The sequence below is a fragment of the Panthera uncia genome, chromosome X, assembly GCF_023721935.1.
Source record: "Panthera uncia isolate 11264 chromosome X, Puncia_PCG_1.0, whole genome shotgun sequence".
Taxonomy (NCBI): domain Eukaryota; kingdom Metazoa; phylum Chordata; class Mammalia; order Carnivora; family Felidae; genus Panthera; species Panthera uncia.
This window is the reverse complement of record NC_064817.1, coordinates 29,693,779-29,702,905: the sequence shown is the minus strand read 5'-3', so window position 1 is coordinate 29,702,905 and position 9,127 is coordinate 29,693,779. Positions and strand designations below refer to the sequence as shown.

At 36.3% G+C, this 9,127-nt stretch overlaps 1 pseudogene; it reads left to right on the top strand.

The window, feature by feature from the left end:
* Positions 1-653: 653 nt before the first annotated feature.
* LOC125932438 (uncharacterized) lies at positions 654-753 on the top strand (annotated as a pseudogene).
* Positions 754-9,127: the final 8,374 nt, after the last annotated feature.

The following is a 9,127-nucleotide window of genomic DNA, read 5'->3' as shown; positions in this document are numbered from 1 at the left end:
AACTTAATTTTTTTAAAAAAATAGTCGTCTTTTCTACAGTCATGTTTTAGAGAATCAGGAAGATAAAAGATCTTATAATTTTTTCAAGTACAAAATGTATACACATTCTTTGATAAGTAGATATAAACTTTGTGTTATTACAGCACAGTACTTTCCATAAGGCAGCCATACTTGTCTGATGTTTTATGTGTTAGCTGTTTTTAAAAAACATTTGAAATGATTTGGGACTCCACGTGCAGTGACCACATGTGTGAGTCATGTAGTTCACAATCTACAGTGAAGGTACACAACCTTCCTGCCTCAAGGAGTTGTCACTCTGTTTAGGTGGTATTTATGCTAAAGAACCTTCTAGAAATATAGAATTTCACAGAAGGAAATGCTAAGAACATAGTACCCTTTAGAGTTTGTGTATCTGCTGAAAGTCTAACTGTATTTTGCTGGTTTCAAAGCTCTAAATTAGATTTTCAGTGCAGGGATACAAAAAAATCTAGGTAAGGGACAGCAAATAAATGCCTACAATTGCTTTTGTTCTGCCACTTAGACTTTCCCCCCTTAAGTTTCTGTAATTACAAAGACATTTCAAATGAGTCGATATTTCTAAGTTCATATATCACATAGGAATCAAAACAGAACAGACCCGTACAAATATAGCCGTATTTAGTACCAATACTAAAATTGGAATGATGCAGAGAATATTGGCATGGCCCCTGCACAAGGATGACACACAAAACAAACCATAAATGCCAACTAGAGTCACAAAAGGTGTCCCTAAAATCTGAGAGCAAAACAGAAGATAGAAATTATAAAAAAGTAGCATAGTTTCTCACACAAATAAAAGAAGTAACCTATGTCAGAGTTTCTCAACTTCGGCACCATTTGGGACAATTCATTCTTTGTCGGGTGACTATCTTGTGCATCGTGGGATATTTAGCAGCATCCCTGGCCTCTAACCACCAGATATCAATAGCACACATTCTCCCTGCTTTGTGACAATCCAAAATGTCTCCACTCCTTGCCAAATATCCCCTAGGGGAAGAAGGCCAAATCATTCCCTCCCACTCTTGGAAAATCATTGATCTAGCTAAAAGCTTGTCCATCTGTGGACACGTAGGTGTGTTGGGGAGATTCTGAGACGTAGGATTCCTGGATCAAATGGATGTAGGACAATGCCTGGTGTTTCTTTGTGTCACAGAAAGATGAATGGTCAAAGTTTAATTTTTTTGTCAAACCAACAGGTGAGGGAAAATGTCTCTGTGTTGCTTTGTTTTGTATTTTCAAGCTCATTTTGACAGGACAATTTTTACTTATTCTGTGGTCAAGAAGATCACCCTAACAGGATTTGTTATTCTTTAAAGTCACGCTTCTCAAACTTGGTCATTGTTCAGACAATTTAAGTTAAGGAGAAAAGGTGTTTTGGTCTCCCTCTGTGGGCTTTAATCATTTTTATTAGCCAATTACTTAAATTCAAACAAATATATAAAAGAGCATATCTTTAGCATACAGCTTCCATAAAGCTGTAAAAATGAATAAGTGTACAAATTAAATAATAACAGAACAATCAAACCCAAATGTTCAAATTACAAATGCTAATTTAATGTGGCCAATGATATACCATGAACATTTAATCAGAGCAGACAATATGAATACGGAACTGCTGGTTAAGGAGGATACTTAGGTGTTTTCCTTTGCCTTTCCTACAGACTGCCACAATCTGCCCTCCATTGCTAAGCCACTCCATCACCTTAGATCTCATGAAAAGATCTAGGGAAGCATGTGAGTCTTCTTTGTTAGTACAAAATTATCATTTATGTATAAGTCCTTTCCTTCTAGAACACTCTTTCTCTGATTGTAGAAGCATTTCTGGAAGCTTTGGTTCCCAGGCCCAGGGATTTGTGACCCCTCTGGGCCTGGTCTTTAGAGGGAACTCATTTTCACCTATGCAATCATAGTTTATCTTTCTTGAGAAGTGACATTATTGGCTGCCAAGAATTTTCTGTGAAAGAATCAAAATTATCAATTGTATGGGGGTTTTTTTGAGAGAAAGAGAACATACAAGAAGGGAATAGAGGCAGAGGGAGGGAGGGAAGGAAGGGGGAGGCAGAGAGAGAGAGAGAGAGAGAGAGACAGAGAGAGAGAGAGAGAGAGAGAGAGAGAGAGAGAGAGAATCTTAAGCAGGCTCCACACTCAGCACAGAGCCCGAATCAGGGCTCAATTCCACAACCCTGGGATCATGACCTGAGCCAAAATCAAGAATCAGATGCTCAACTGACTGAGTCACCGAGGCTCTCCAAGTCATGACCATGTTAATAGATACTTTATAGTAACAGTCAAAATATAGTCATAATTGAAAAACACAATTGAGGGGTATTTTCTGTCATTCTTTGTTTCAAATGTATTTGATTTGCCTCACTAGAAGAGACACTTATAAATAACACCAGTAAATATAAAAGCAATTTTTCAAAATTATGAAAAAATAAAAATAATTATAACAAAACCTTAGCATAGATATTAAATGTAACTCTTCCTGGATAACATGGTAGAAAGGGAAATACTATGCATTACATATTTTCATGGTTTGGTAAAGGAAAATGCACCATTCCTTCATATTACCATACCTGTTTGAGAAATTTTAGGTAATTTTTCATTTTAAATATTTTGAGATATAGTGTACTACATAATAATGGTCAGTGACCTACAATTATGCTTTTTTAAAAAATAAAAGATGGCCATTTTATATTGCTTGAAATAAAAATCAAAGTCCTAATATTATAACTTAAGTCAATGAAGACATTTTGGTTGGATGCAGAGCTCATACAGCATTAATCAGTTTGATAATCATTTTAGAACAGGAATCAGTAAACTTTTTCTACAAAGAGTTATATAAAAATATTTTAGACTTTGTGGGTCATACATTCTTTGGCACAACTACTCAACTCTGTCATGGTAGCATGAAAGCAGGTTTAAACAAATTTTAAGTGAATGGGCACAGCTGTGTTACAATACAATTTTATTTTCTAAAACATTTGACCCTTACATATCTTATCTTGGAGTATATTCTCAAGTACTAATTATCTTAATAATCCCTATAACTTTTTATCTGCTCATCATGATTGCTAGTACATTCCAAACTGAAACACTAACAGAAAAATGCAAAAATGGATAGGGATGGTAAACAAACTCAGATATATTTATACAATTGAGTACCACTGTCCAATTAAAAGCAACAACCTAGTGATATGTGGATCAACATGAAGAATCTCAAACACTTCCTGCTGTGTGAAAAAAAAAAAAAACAGACACAGAAGAATACATACTGTATGATTCCATTTATGTAAAGTTGTAGAACAGGCAATGCTAACCCACAGCAATAGAAATCAAAAGAGAGGTTGCCTTGTGGATGCCATCATTGACTGGGAAGGAGTATAAAGAGACTTATTTCAGTGGATGTAAAATCTACCTCATTTTTTAAAAGGGTAAAAAAGAAAAAAAAAAGATTGCTTAAGATGTCATTTATTTGCCAAAAGCATCCTAATCATAACAGGAATGTCAGTAACCTGGGTCTGAGGTCAAACTCATAATTTGATTCATAATCTGATATGCAGATGGGATTTATTTACATATTTCAGAAGTTAGATTTCACATTTACTTGGAGTTTGACTTATTTTGCTTTATGGCACTAGAACAGATACAAGAAAGGGAAAAAAAGCAAACATACCTAGAGAATTCATGATGTGCCAAACATTGTGTTACCTGTGTTACACGATATTTAATATCATAAATCTGTGAAACAAACATGAGTAAACTGACACTTTACAAAATCAGGTAACTTGTCCAAGGGCACAGACAGTACATCACAAAACTATACAATCCATATGTGTCTAATCTCAAATTTTAGCTCTTCCCAACCTTAGTATGACTGACTAGCAGTTTACCTACAGAAGACTCAGAAAAACTACAGTGATGATCACACATGTCATTATAAAGGGGATTCCCCTTTAAATGTGGCTTAAAAGATATGATCAAAGACGTTGGTAAACCTTAAATACCTGGTGAGGCTGAGCCAGCAGCACTTAAAACACTTAGGTTTTGTTTTTGTTTTAAGGTTTTATTATTAAGCAATCACTATACCCAACATGGGGCTTGAACTCACAACCCCAGTATCAAGGGACTGAGCCAGCTAGGGGCCCCTTGAGGCACTCCCTTGAAACAAAACCCAATCTGTTGCACTGGTGAGACTTCTTTTGGGGTAATTTTCCATGGCAGATCAGCAGGGAATGTTTCTGTTGTTTGCATCTGAATCCACACAGGTTTTTGCAGCTTTCCCTCATACCCACAGGCTTTGGCATCACTGATTACTGTCCATGTTTTGGGATTTGTGTTTCAGTAGTATGTGTGTGAAAGACCACAAAGGCATGTGAACTTACAGGGAAAGAATGCTGTCCCTGAAAAGGTGTTGCAGAAAGCCATCAGTTCAACAGCTGGTATCAATAAGGCACATTCTTCTTCCTTTTCTATAACCACCACATTCACCATTTAACCCAACAAATGCTTTGCCCATTGTACAGTGGACTATATTCAGCACCTTTAACTCAGTAAAGTGCTAATAATGGGGTTATGCTGTAATGTGCCTGTGGTCATTAGCAATACAATTTAAAAAACACCAATCTTTCTCAGGCAGTATCGTGAGGCTTTTCCAAGTATTTTCACAGAAAACATGCATTTTGTTTAAGAAAAAATTTTTTAACGTTTATTTATTTTTTTGAGACAGAGAAAGAGCATGAACGGGGGAGGGTCAGAGAGAGAGGGAGACACAGAATCTGAAACAGGCTCCAGGCTCTGAGCTGTCGGCACAGAGCCCAACACGAGACTCTAACTCAGGAACAGTGAGATCATGACCTGAGCCAAAGTCGGACGCTTAACCGACTGAATGAGTCACCCAGGCGCCCCTAACCATTTGCATTTTTAAAAGAAAACTGACAATGACTTTGCCAAAACCTTAAGATTTATATTTTCACCTCAGAAATTGTTTAAGCATTCCATGGTTCTCTTTGTTTTCCTGATGAGCATTTAAAAAAAAAAAAAAACTCTTATTTCATTCAGTGTCTCAAGTCACACTGATAATAGAGTGTATGATAGGATCTGGAAGTTTCCCATAATGTTGGTTATCAATGAGCTTGAAGTGGACGGTGTCACTGACATTGAAAGAGACCCAGTATTTTTTTTTTAGGTCATCTATTACTTGGCTTTAGGCTGACAAGTCAGAGAAGGTAATATATCAAGCAAAAGTATGTGGTTCAGTTTTGCTAATGCAATTTATGCTCAACTGTGACACAGAATTTAAGATGGAAAATCCTATTAGGTCTTCATTTGCTGCTCAAGCCAGAGCAGCAGTGCTGTTATGCTCAAACTTTATGCATTTAATATTCACTAAAATATAGTGCCTGCAAAGTGAAGACCACAAAAAGCTGGATGCTGATAGAAATAAACCAATATTGTTTAGGAAAATGTTTCTACTGGTTTTCAATGGGCATCCCAAAGCTTTTTATTTTATTTTTAAAGTTTATTTATCTATTTTGAGAGAGAGAGAGAGGCAGAGAGAGGAAAAGACAGAGAATCCCAAGTCTCCACACTGCCAGCAAGGAGCCCAACGTGGGGCTTGAACCCACAAAACATGAGATCATGACCTGAGCTGAAATCAAGAGTCAGACACTTAATTGACTGAGCCACCCAGGAGCCCCTGCATTTTATTTTTTAACATGTGGATTTTTTTTTCCTCATTAATATTTAAAGGCTCTTTCTTATGAAAACTTTAAGCAGAGATGACTGGGTGATACATCGATTCCACTGTCTATCTTATTTTCGTGCTCTACCATAACTGTCTTTTTTGCACTTGTGGTATCATATGCTACATGATGACATTTCAGCCTCTCATTTGCACATGTTCAATATACTTTAAGTAAGTACACTTTACTTGAATACAAATGCTCCCTGTTGTTTTATATTTTAAATGCTGACTAGAAACTGGTATATTTTTCTTCATCATATGCTAGAAAAATGGTATGTTTTTGTTTGACTAGACCTGAGGTTTAATTGCGTCCACTCAACAAGACTGCTAAACTTTGCTGAGTGGAGAAATAAGAGGTTCATGTCCCCAGGTCATATTAAATACTTCTCCCCCTGGTGTTGGACAAGATGTGAGAAGTACAAATTTGGAAAGGCAGGACCTAACTTACATATTTTTCTCATTTTACAACTGCCAGAAGCATGTGTTGACATGACTCACCTGTCTGTGCTTTGTGGTGGCTCAGGATGGTCCATGGACCTACCATATAAATGAACTGTACAAAGGTACTGTGTATGTACGAATGCATTCTACGGACTTAAGTAAAAATTCATGAACACTAAAATGTTTGATCGCCTACTGCAATTGGACTTCTCACCTTTGCCAGCACAGGCTCTCAACTGACCATTGTGACTATGTTGTAATGTTGTCATTAAACTATTTTATGCCAATTAACTGAAAATATTCCAAGCTATTAGATTCTTTTTTAAGAAGTCTAAATACACTTGATGCCTTCAAAATAGTTTTTCAGGCTTAGGGAAATATTTTTAACTGGTTTCATGAATAATCAACAGGATCCTCAGAACAAATGTTAGAAACACTTTGTTCACTTTGAAATACCAACAAAGAACAGTTGAAAATAGGTCATAAGAAATTATATATTTTCTTTGCTTTATCCAATGTTGAAACCATTTTCTTCTTCCTTTTTTTTAAAAAAATATTTCAATCACATTCTTATCATTTTAGCTTGGATGGTTTTCTCTTCATGTTTGAGCTAACACAATTAGCTCTTCATTAGTCTCACTTCCAATCCACCTTACAAAGTGCCATAAAACTAATCTCCCTTATACTTTGTCATAACATGTCACTTCTCTTATCAAAAGCATTCAAAGATTTCTTGTTGCTTATACAGGGTAGCATTTCAATTATAAATGCTGTCCATAGTACTAGCCTATTCAGATTTTCTAGGATTCCTCTTATGTTTAAAACACATTCTCTGCTTCAGTCTATGCAAAGGGTCACTATTTCTGAAGCCCATCTTATGCATCCCTCCCCCTCAGCTGTCTTCATTTTCTTTAGGCTCCTAAAACACCCTCCTTTCCATGCACTTAAATTCTATTTTCAATGTTCACATCCTATTTTATGATGCCAACATAGTGTTGGTGCATGCATGTGTGTGTCTTTACTTACTAACTTACTTTCTTACTATTTGGTGTATAGTTCTGAGTTTTAACACAGGCATAGATTCCTGTAACCACCACCACAATAAAGATACAGAAAAATCTCATCACTGCTAAAAACTCCTTTTGTTTGAATATTTATTTATTTTTGAGGGGGAGAGGGACAGAAAGAGAGGGACAGAGAGAGAATCCCAAGCAGGCTCCACACTGTTAGCACAGAGCCTGATGTGGGGCTGGATTGCATGAACCCTGATATCATGACCTGAGCCAAAATCAAAAAGTTGGATGCTCAACTGACTGAGTCACCAAGGTGCCCCTAAAAAGTCCCTTTCATAGCAATTTTGTAGTAAACATTCCTCTTGCCCTTAATCCCTGGTAATCACTGATGTATTCTCATTGCTTTTAGTTTTGCTTTGTTTAGGATGTCCTATGATGGAATTATACAGCATGTAATCTTTTGAAACTATCTTCTTTCACTCACATAATGCCTTAAAGATTCATCTAAGTTATTGTATGCATCAATGATTTTTTCCTTTGTATTTATAAGTACTGTCCCATTACATGGATTTACTATGCTTTATTTATCTGTTCACTCCTTAAAAAATTTTTGTGTTGCCTCCAGGTTTTAGCAATTACAAATAGAGCTGCTGTAAACATTCATATACAGGTTTATGTGTAAACATGTTCCCATTTTTCTGGGATATATATCTGGGTGTGAAACTGCTGGGCAGGGCTAGGCTGAGATATACTGGAACTAGAGGCACAAGGTAAAATCAGTAACATATCCAACTTTTGATATTTTGTCCTTCATGGATTTTTGCATTAATTTTAGTGTTTTAATATATTACAATGAAATAACATTTATTTTGATTGCCATTTTTTTGACATGCCCTTAATTTTCTTAAGGTGAACGTCTCCATTGCTTCACTTTAGTTTTATATTTTTGTTTTTTAATGTTTATTTATTTTGAGAGAAAGAGAGAGACAGAGAGAGAGAGAGCCCGCCCATGAGTGGGGCTGGGGGGTGGAGAGGGAGAGAGAGAATCCTAAGCAGACTCCACACTGTCAGCACGGAGATCAACACGAGGCTTGATCTCATGTACCATGAGATCACGACCTGAGCTGAGAGCAAGAGTTGGACACTTAACCAACTGAACCACCCAAGCACCCTGATTCATTCTAGTTTTGACCTTATTTCTGGGTAAGTTTATGTTTAACTTTGTGAGAAATTGTTGTTATCCAGAGTGGCTTTAACCATTGTGCATTCTCAGCATTAATGTGTGAGAATTCTAGTGGCTTCACAGCATTCCTGGTACTTGGTATTGACAGTTATTTAGATGTTGAGGATGTTGTAATGTGGATGAGGATGAAGATGATGGTGATTATAGGCAACCTAATAGTTATGGAGGGGTCTCTCTTTGTGGTTTTAATTTGTATTTTCCCTAATCACTAATGATACGGAACTTTAGTTGATGTGATTACTTGCCATCTATATACCTTCATTGGTAACACATTTCTGATGATTTCTGTGTATTCATTCATGATATTGGAATTTTCCTTTTCTTATAATGTCTTGGTCCAACTTTAGTATCAGGATAATTATGGACTCATAAAATGAATTGGGAAGTGTTCCTTCCTCTTCTGTTTTCTGGAAGAGAATGTATAGAATTAGTTTATTTCCTTTTTGAGTCTGACAAATTCACTAGTGAAACTATCTGGCTCAGAATATTCTTTTTTTTGGAAGGACTCTTTTTAATTACAAACTAAATGGCTACAGTAGATAAAGGATCTAATTTCATTCTTTTGCATGTGGATATCTAGTTTTCTCAGTACCATTTACTGAAGAGAGTACTCTTTCCCAACTGTGTGTTCTTGGCACCCTTGCT